This window comes from Pinus tabuliformis, chromosome 4_2, assembly GCF_031772625.1.
Source record: "Pinus tabuliformis cultivar Carrire ecotype Pingquan chromosome 4_2, CPIR1, whole genome shotgun sequence".
NCBI lineage: Eukaryota > Viridiplantae > Streptophyta > Pinopsida > Pinales > Pinaceae > Pinus > Pinus tabuliformis.
Window position 1 is genome coordinate 534,262,523 of NC_142304.1, and position 10,712 is coordinate 534,273,234.

The 10,712-nt window shown below is 34.2% G+C and overlaps 1 pseudogene across 1 annotated transcript; it reads right to left on the reverse strand.

Annotated features, from left to right (window-relative positions):
- Nucleotides 1-690: 690 nt before the first annotated feature.
- LOC149170400 (cytokinin riboside 5'-monophosphate phosphoribohydrolase LOG1-like) lies at nt 691-2,452 on the reverse strand (annotated as a pseudogene). The gene is made up of 4 exons (XR_016259220.1): nt 2,347-2,452; nt 1,596-1,666; nt 1,330-1,473; nt 691-967 (listed from the first exon to the last, which is right to left on the reverse strand). The product of XR_016259220.1 is annotated as a cytokinin riboside 5'-monophosphate phosphoribohydrolase LOG1-like (transcript).
- Nucleotides 2,453-10,712: the final 8,260 nt, after the last annotated feature.

Here is a 10,712-nt window from a genome sequence, read left to right on the forward strand (position 1 = left end):
GTCGTCTTCTAGAATCTGTGTTCACTTAAACAGACATACTAGCCATTGACAAATTCGATCATCATAATTCATCTCCGTGTAATATGGTTGTTTAACCAGCATTGTATGAATGAAATGAAACTACAATACCATGGACACATCCATGACCATTCATATATTGTTGCTTTATTAGCCAAGAAATATAAACTATCGCATTTGTTACATCAGACCTTTAAATGCTATACGGTTCACATGGCAGAACGTTCGATCTCTCTAGTTTATGCAAACATATTAACCATGGAAAGAACTATAACACTGGCTCCTGTCTTTTTCCTATCTCATGCAAAATGTGGCTGCAAATTGCCAACACTTCATTTAAGTAAATCTCATGCAAAATGTGGCTGCAAATTGCCAACACTCCACAAAAGCACGGTTCACAGAGGGATTGAATACACAATCTTTTTAGGACCTCTTGTTTGTAGGATAAAGGACCCACTTCCATGCAGCGATTTGACTATCAAAATCTATAAAGATGTACATACTCTCACCACATACTCAACTATAGACAAACAACAAACATAATAAGAAATTAAAGTTTTCTTTTCCATTATTTTTAGGAGCTTCTGCCCAACTTTTCCGGCATTCTGTGCTCTTGGGTATAGAGAAAACAAAAACACCCAAAACACATTTAGGACACATTAAAAGATCAAATAAATATCAATGTCATATATTGCAATCATGTTAATGCCTGCAATAATTTGACGGGCATTTGTAGAACAAAAAATTAGATTCCATGGAATAGTTCATTCCACATAATTTACAAATATTGCAACAATGAATCATCATTCAAAACAAACAACTGCCCACAATTGGGGACCAAGCCAGGTCCAATTTATTATGACTGCAAATCAGAGGCTGCAGGGTATCCTAGTCATTCAATTTCCCAGTTTCTTCGAGGAGCAACCCTGTAGTGTATAGGTACATATTCCTGCACAAAATATCCAAACTACAAATGTTTTTAATCCCTGTCACCAGAATATATGAATATATAACTAAACGATGAGCAGTCAAAAGTTCTAATCCATTAATGATAACATTTTATTTTGGATACCAATCCCTGACCATGTTCTTTTCTAGACACTGCAAGCAGTCAAAAGTTCTAATCCAGTAATGATAACATTTTATTTTGGATACCAATCCCTGACCATGTTCTTTTCTAGACACTGCAAGCAGTCAAAAGTTCTAATCCATTAATGATAACATTTTATTTTGGATACCAATCCCTGGCCATGTTCTTTTCTAGACACTGCAAACATCAAGCCAGAATCACTTCCATAACATTCTCCCTACCTCCATCCTGGCTATAAGTTATTTTCCTGTTGGAGCAGACACAACAATATGCCACGCAGAAGGCTTTATAAATCCCTCTTCAACGCCCTTATCAAATAAGGCAAGCAAGCAATTGTAATAACCATCAACATTAAGTAAACCCACCTGCACTTTCAGTAAGTTATGACTGATCAATACTCTTAATAATTGGCAATACTCTTGAAGATCAATGGTAAGGGCACTGAATGAACTCTAAAACAATTCAACATTAAACAGTGGATATGTACCGGCTTATCATGAATGCCTAGCTGTGACCATGTGATCATCTCTAGCAGCTCTTACATTGTCCCATAACCACCTTCAATCAGCCAAATCTTGAAGAAATCAGGGAATGGAATATCAAAGGATTTGGAAGTTTTATTATAAATTATCTGCATATTGTGTCTCACCAGGCCCTAATAAATGCATATTCACCATTAGCATAGATTCATCATAACCTTTGATCTATTAAACATAGAGAGATATACTTAACAAACAAACAAAAAGATATTCAAATTTCTAGTTACCAGGTATGATGGATCTATGTCAATTTAATTTTAATTTTATTTACATAATTACAAATGGCTTGAGCTCCTTTCTTAACATTGATAATTGGACCTTCACATTTTATTTTCATTTTAGTTTATTAGAATTAGCATAGATTCATTGTAAGCTTTGATCTATTAAACAAAGAGATATATACTTAACAAACAAACAAAAAGATATTCAAATTTCTAGTTACCAAGCATGATGGGTCTATGTCAATTTTATTTTATTTTTTTACATAATTACAAGGCTCCTTTCTTAACATTGATAATTGGACCTTCACATTTTATTTTCATTTTAGTTTATTAGAATTACCTACCGTCAAGGCACATTTCAGTGGCTATGGAGTGCACCTAGCTTCTCAAGGAGCAATTAAAAATTAAGCAATTAACAGCAAACCATCCTATTTATCATACCCAAAAAGTTTTTTAAAAATGTGAAGTATCAAATCACCTGGAAGAGCAATAAGAGCATCATCTTGACGAGCCATTTCGGTCTTCCTTTCATGCATGTCAGCAACAGTCTTTACTTCACCGACTGTATGACCAGATATCTGTGATATAATTTACCATCTCAAACAGTTTAGGTTGTAGGATCTTTAAGCAACATCGATAGAAAAACTATTTCAATTACATAAAAAGCTAGAATAGTCATGTCCATAACATCAAAAGCACATCAATCAGTTGCAATATGCAAAATCCTAATCATCCAATTTCAGAGCAATCAGTCCTTGGAAAAGAAAACTAGAAGCCTTATGCCAGTAATTTCACTGCAATACATTGTTCCTCTTAGCATGTTTGACTGGTGTTATACAACAAAACATCAGGTTGAATAGGTCATTGTTCTTTATTTTATCTCCCTCTCTTATATACTCTGTTCTGTTCTGTGTACCTTCTGATTAGCCTGATACTGTTCTGGTTGGCCTGGATTTAAAGAAGTTTGAGATAACTGTCCCATTTTCATTTCAAAGATGGACTAAAGATTTGTAATATGAGAAGGCCAGTAACCACTAATTTCCCACACTGTTTGGGGCAGCCGATATAGACACCAATGGTTCAATGTCATTTAACATGAAAGAAAAGTTACTTGTAGATAAGAACAATCACTTGGTTGAAATTTTTGAAGTTAATTAAACAGAGAAAAAGGATGCTTCCCTTAATTTCAGAGTGACAGTTCCTTTAAGCCTCCATCATTTTCATTTAGCTTAAATTGCATTGCTTGTGAAAACCATGTAAACAAATAACGTTATCCTATAACAGAAGAGACACTACATTGATTGTAAATGCCATGCAAACAAATAATTGTATTCTATAACAGAAGACAATAGCTCCTATTGTGTCTTCAAAGTTCCTTAATCCAAACATACTAAAAACCTAGCTATACAATTACAACCAAACAGTTGAGGTACATTGAAAGAAAATTTGAACCAGAAGTACATAAGAAGTAAATCAATTATTATCATTGATGGTATATATCAAGAAATGGATGTGTCCTGACATGTTGGTAACTAACTGAACTTGTGAGACGCTCTTTCAGTATCTCTGCTTCCCCAGCTAAATAGATATTCATTGCTACTAAGGAATTGTGTTTAGATCTTGAGATGACTAGGTAAAGTATCCAATCCACTAAAGTTCGATTCATATTCAGGGGTTTGAGCGTGTTATCCACTTCTCTCTGCGCCCGAACTATTGCAGCTGGAGCGAGACCAACTTGTTTTTTCTTTTCCAGAAAATGTTGGGGCCATGAGTGGCAATCGACGACTGTAAATTTATTTTTTGTTTTCCAGAAAATGTTGGGGCCATGAGTGGAAATCGACAACTGTAAATTTATTTAGTTGTTGGCTTTTCCCAGGAAAAAACATGGAAAGAAAAGAAAATATTGGGGCCATGAGTGGCAATCGACAACTGTAAATTTATTTTTTCTTTTCCAGAAAATGTTGGGGCCATGAGTGGCAATCGACGACTGTAAATTTATTTTTTCTTTTCCAGAAAATGTTGGGGCCATGAGTGGAAATCGACAACTGTAAATTTATTTAGTTGTTGGCTTTTCCCAGAAAAAAACATGGAAAGAAAAAGAAAATGTTGGGGCCATGAGTGGCAATCGACAACTGTAAATTTATTTTTTCTTTTCCAGAAAATGTTGGGGCCATGAGTGGAAATCGACAACTGTAAATTTATTTAGTTGTTCGCTTTTCCCAGAAAAAAACATGGAAGGAAAAGCCCTCTGCCTGCCAAGAACCAAATATTTCGAACCAAAGACTATGGCTATAAAAACAGTCATTGCCGCGGCTTAAACTCGTGCTTTTGTTCTTCATTTGATGGTGGTGGTTAGATAGTAACTTATGTTGGTTATTAAGGAGCTTATTCAACTGGGTCTGTTTCAACTCCAACTTGGTCTCAATCTGCGGGGTAGGGATAGAGAAATGAAATAGGGACGCCAGCCAGCTACGAAGTTGGAAGTCGTGAGGATGCTCGTGATTAAGACACTATATTTTCGCCTGGAATCGGATTTGCTCGACTAGGCTCTAGTACTCAATTAACCAGGTCAACTACAGGTGCTCCCTTTACCTTTTATTTTGCTCCTGGAACTCAATCCCCTGCCTCTTAATAACCCCTAGGAACAAGCGCTTTAGTTATCGATTTCAGTCTGCCCTTTCCCGTATCCACATGAAATTTTAACTGGATCACAATTTCAGCGCAGAACAACGCTTTGGCTATGGAGTGCACCTGGCTTCTCAAGGTGCAATTAAAACTTAATAGCAATTAACAGCAAACCATCCTATTTATCATACCCCAAAAAGTTTCTTGGCGAGCCATTTCGGCCTTCCTTTCATGCATGTCAGCAACAGTCTTTACTTCACCAACTGTATGACCAGATATCTGTGATATAATTTACCATCTTAAACAGTTTAGGTTGTAGGATCTTTAAGCAACATCGATAGTAAAACTATTTCAATTACATAAAAAGCCAAAATAGTCATGCCCATAGCATCAAAAGCACATCAATCAGTTGCAATATGCAAAATCCTAATCATCCAATTTCAGAGCAATCAGTCCTTGGAAAAGAAAACTAGAAGCCTTATACCAGTAATTTCACTGCAATACATTGTTCCTCTTAGCATGTTTGACTGATGTTATACAACAAAACATCAGGTTGAATAGGTCATTGTTCTTTATTTTATCTCCCTCTCTTATATCCTCTGTTCTGTTCTGTGTACCTTTTGATTAGCCTGATACTGTTCTGGTTGGCCTGGATTTAGAGAAGTTTGAGATAACTCTCCCATTTTCATTTCAAAGATGAACTAAAGATTAGTAATATGAGAAGGCCAGTAACCACTAATTTCCCAAACTGTTTGGGGCAGCAGATATAGACACCAATGGTTCAATGTCATTTAACATGAAAGAAAAGTTACGTGTAGATAAACACAATCACTTGGTTGAAATTTTTGAAGTTAATTAAACAGAGAAATATGATGATTCCCTTAATTTCAGAGTGACAGTTCCTTTAAGCCTCCATCATTTTCATTTAGCTTGAATGGCATTTCTTGTGAAAACCATGTAAATAAATAACGTTATCCTATAACAAAAGAGAAGAGTCACTATCCTGCGATAAATTTGAGGGTGAAAGTTCTTTCAGGCCTCTATCATTTTCATTTAGTTTGAACTGCATTGATTGTAAATGCCATGCAAAGAAATAATTGTATTCTATAACAGAAGACAATAGCTCCTATTCTGTCTTCAAAGGTCCTTAATCCAAACATACTAAAAACCTAGCTATACAATTACAACCAAACAGTTGAGGTACATTGAAAGAAAATTTGAACCAGAAAAACATAAGCAGTAAATCAATTATTATCATTGATTGTATATATCAAGAAATGGATGTGTCCAAATATAGTCTTAGACAAATCTCACATCTGCCCTAAAATGTAAACCCCTGTCTGATAGCTCCCACGGGTCTTAATTCATTTTTTATTAATATCTCGTAATTGTCATATTTTCTTGACATTTCTTGTTAGGATATATTAAGAGTTTACAGGTTCCGTGTGATGCTAAAAGCGATGGTACATCACACTGGCAATACCTAACTTCACAAATAGTGTGATTTTATTCCTTCGTGTCAAAGGTTATTACCCAAATTCTTTTGTCTGCAATAGTAAATGAAAGTTGTGTATGGGCCTTACCCGCATGGGTCAGACAATATCCAAACACAAAGAGAAACTTTGAATCAGCCATCTTGGCAGCAACCAAATGAGAAAAAATGGCTAAGCCTGCAAATTCCTACGGACAAGATAGAATTCATGCGTCCCAGTTACCTACTTTGATAATCTGTGGACATTAATAAGGTTTCGATCTCAAAACTCACCCGCCACTAAAGGTCGATTCATATTCAGGGGTTTGAGCATGTTATCCACTTCTCTCTGCACCCAAACTATTGCAGCTGGAGCGAGACCAACTTGTTTTTTCTTTTCCAGAAAATGTTGGGGCCATGAGTGGCAATCGACAACTGCAAATTTATTTAGCTGTTCGCTTTTCCCAGAAAAAAAACATGGAAGCAAAAGCCCTCTGCCTGCCAAGATAAGATAGAAGCATTAAACAATTCTGAAGACTGTTTCGGATTAGCCCAAATCTAGAATTTGAAAAATTTCTCCCTCTCCCCTTCTGACGAATGCCTTCTGTTAGTCTTGAGTAGGACCTGCTAATTGTACATTGTGCATGCCTTCTGTTAGCCGTTCTCTTTTCCCAGAAGCAAAAGTCCTCTACCTTCCAGTTTTCCTCGGGGAATTCCTGCAAGGAGAGCGCTCTTTCCCAAAAGATCTAATCAGAACAAGGTTTTGGGAGGAAAATGAGGAGAAATCAAATCATTGGAGGAATCAAGAAGGGGATTCCCACAGCAGTAGAGTAGAACAACATTTCCAATGGGGCTCAAAACTAACTATTATGAGAACAGTGCATCGCAAATAAAGTCATGGTCGCGTATAAGCCATCGTCCCATCGCATCAGCCATCGTCTTCTTCCCCAGTTTTTCACCCTCGGTTTGGTAGCAGAAGTGTTCCAGACAATGGATAGTGCAGAGCAAGCGCTACCATGGATAGTGCAGAGAAAAAGGGAAGCTATATCAAGAAAGTAAATGAATAAATTTATATTCATTTATGATCGAGTCATCCCGTTAAGAGATTTTAAAAGGGGAGTTATATGGCAGAAAGACATATCTTTGGTATTGTTGTTATTGTTACAAGTTTAATAACTTTTAATTATTTTGCTTAATTTTAATTATAAAGATTCATTTATTTGATTAAAAAATATTTTTTAATAAATTATATATTAAGTGAAAATAAACTATATTAAATATTAATATTTATTAATTAATATATGATGAGATTAATTTGATTGAGAATTTGTAATTTGTAATTTGTTTTACTTGATTTTAATTATAGTTAGAAATTTATTATGAATTTTTAATGAAATTTATATTAAGTAAAGTTAAATTATAGTACTTATTAATAATCAGTAATTGAGTATGTTATACCATTTTTATAAGAGAAAACGGTGTAATTGAACATTAATTAATATGATTTAGGATTTGTACTTGATCTATTATTTTAAGATTAAGATTTTTGAAATAATAAAATGTGGGAATGAAATCTCAACAAAACGTTGAAACTAAATTCATGGCAAAGAAAATAATTTCTACCTTGTACATTTTATTATGATTGTGAGCTATCATTACTTGAAGGTAATAGTTTTAAGTAAGAGATTGGTGCTAGTTTTAATGTCAAAAAGCAAAGAAGACATGTACCTTAAGCGAGGGTTAACTCAAATGATCAAAGTTATTTTTTGTTTCAAAGGCAACTAATGGGAAAGTGCCCCACACAACTAATTCATCTCATTAAGGAATAAACATGGTATTGTCACAATTATGTAGTTAAATATATAAGTTGAAAATCTTATTGTTATTCACTTTTGTTTTTGTCTAGCTTGCATTAAACATAAATAAGGATGTAGTGAGCAAACAATAGAGTATTTGGTGCATGATCCATAAATACTAAAGAAGTATATTATTCTACATAATTATAAAATACTACATATAAACACACTTCTCATTGTTATTGCTTAATTAACTAGATTAGAATCCAACTATTGTCTTAGTTAGTGCGTCTCTCTATCACCTATCCTAAACCATTCAAGATAATTATGTTTGGCATAGCATTTAATTTCATCATAGTTTTGGAAACATTTCTAGGAGGTTGCCAAAATTATGTCCTCCATCCTATATGCTATAAAGGTAAACCCCTAAGTTCTATGTGATTTATTTCCTATATGAAGTGATTACTAATACATTGGAATTAGCAAAACATTTGTTTCTACAAAACCTTTGTTTCTAGATGGGAGTGGCATGATAGTAGATGATTGGTAATTCTACAATGTGTTGGCAATTTCACTTGAGCTTATCTTGATTGTAGATTATCTAACATCCAACAATTGCTATATTTTTCATATACATAGAAATAAATAAGATTGATTGATAATTCACTCCTTGAACCATAGTTACCAAATTCGAATTTGAGTTTAAATTCCAATTCAATTTGATACAAAATAAATTCGAGTGTGTAAAAGTTCAAGAATATATATCTTACAAATATTTACAAATAGAATTCATTATTCTTTGTCCTACTTTAATACGGAATTTATTATTTTTTCCAACTGCAAACTCACTTTTATCTACTATATTTTAATATGGAATTTAGTATTTTTGTCAACTGCAAAAAATTTGGCATGCAGTTTTTTTTTCTTATAATATAGAAGTTGCTTCTTTTTATTTTTTTAATATAAAAAATTTAGTGAAACAAAATTATGTACTAAATTTGAATTATTGAATTAGTAGGAAAAATGAAACCAATGGAAGAATTACCTATTTTTTTGGGCCAGTACAACCAAACTTGGTAGCTATGTCTTGAACTATAAAGAACCAACCAACTAGTTGATGCACCTAGCTAGCCCCTCCCTCCATATATATAGCATAAAATGAGTAGGATTGAGTTGGATGCACCTAGCGAACTTCTCCCTCCATATCTATAGAAGAAAATGAGTAATATTGAGTTGGATGCATCTAGTAAACCCCTCCCTCTATATATATAGCAAAAAAGTGAATAGGATTATTTTTTCAATCCTTGAGCCATAAAGAACCAATGAATCGAATGCACAATAATACAATCCCAATGCAATCATATAAGAGATCAATCCTTTTCCAATTACCCTTAACCCTAGATTGAGGCTCTAGTTCTTATTTTTAATTCTTAATCAACATAGACTAACCAATTTTCATCTCCCTATGACTATGTCTATCCACGGAGATAGATTTCCTCTCTTACTCGTGGCTACTTCAAAGGTATATAAAAAGTCACAAGTATGTTATGTTTATTATGTAAATTCGCAGTAGTCATTAACTATGGCTGAAGGGGAGTTGTATCTCATGTAAAAAAATCATATTATGTAATTCATTGTAGTCATTAGCTATCAACAAAAAGAATATTTATGTTCTTATGCGTATTATGTAGTCATAGTAGTCGTAAACTATGACCAAAAAGAATATTTATGTTGTGATGTGTGAAAAAATTGTTTGTAGTATAGTTCCAATTCAAGTGGTGTACACATGGGATGAATGGAAAAACATAGTTGAGAAGACGAACACACTAGTTTATGCATTTTCTTAAATGAAGAACCAAAACATTTTCAAACTAAAATCAAAAGTGGAGTCTCATTTGGCGTTTATAAAATAAAGAGACATGGGCTACCACAGAAAGTGAATTTCACAATAAAAGGACACAAACATTTAATCATCAGATTGATCGATGTTGGGAAGCTAAAAGAGAGCCATTTGTATTCATAATAGAAACATATTACAACATGTTACTGAATATTATTTTAATACATAAAAATACATATCATCGTGTCTCCTTCCTTGCACATCATCCATGGTTTCTAAGACATTCATCTGGCACATTGCATACATTTTGAATAAAATTGTGGATACATAGAGTCATTGATATTAAGCTACATGGTATCTAGTTATGGACAGGGAGGTGATAACTATGGATGCCACAGTGCCCTCATTCTCTCATTTGGATTTTTTGTTGTGTTATGTGTAGATATGTACATTCTCTTTTTAGAGACCTGCATCAAGGACCTAAAAGAGAAGGATCACTTATTTTGTGCAATTGAAATTGCTCCCTATGTCGCTCGGAACGTAGATTGATCCCTTTGTTGGATTGATAGGTAGCTTTCCCGAGAAATTTAGTGCCATAATCATTCACAACCACTTCGAAGGGTGTGAGATTTGTGAAGAACTTGAACATGAAGATTGGAATTCTAATTTCCCCATCCCTTAAGCCATTATTGGAATCCCAAGGTGTAATTATGTCCTTAATTATTTTGATACCATTGCAAAAATATCATGAATAGGTTGTCCGTTAAAAGTCTCCTACCTAATTTGTTCCTTGGCTCGTCTCTAGAAACTGAAGGGTCTTGGTATCCGGCGGCCTTGCCTTTTCTAAACACGGATCCTTAAGGTTCCTTCCTAGTGTCATGTTATGATCTACAAGCGGCATGTCCCATTAACCCTATCATGTAATGAGCATCTAGTCTATGTAATACGTTCCTAGTGGGATTTTCTCTGGAATTCCTTGGCCTTGGAGTTTTGCTCATTAAGCAGTGGGATGGCCTTAACTCTATTGTCCTATGGCATTCATCAGCTATCTATTCCTAGTATTTTTAAGTATTTGTAACAACCATGGGTTAAAAGTTCATGTAATAAATTTA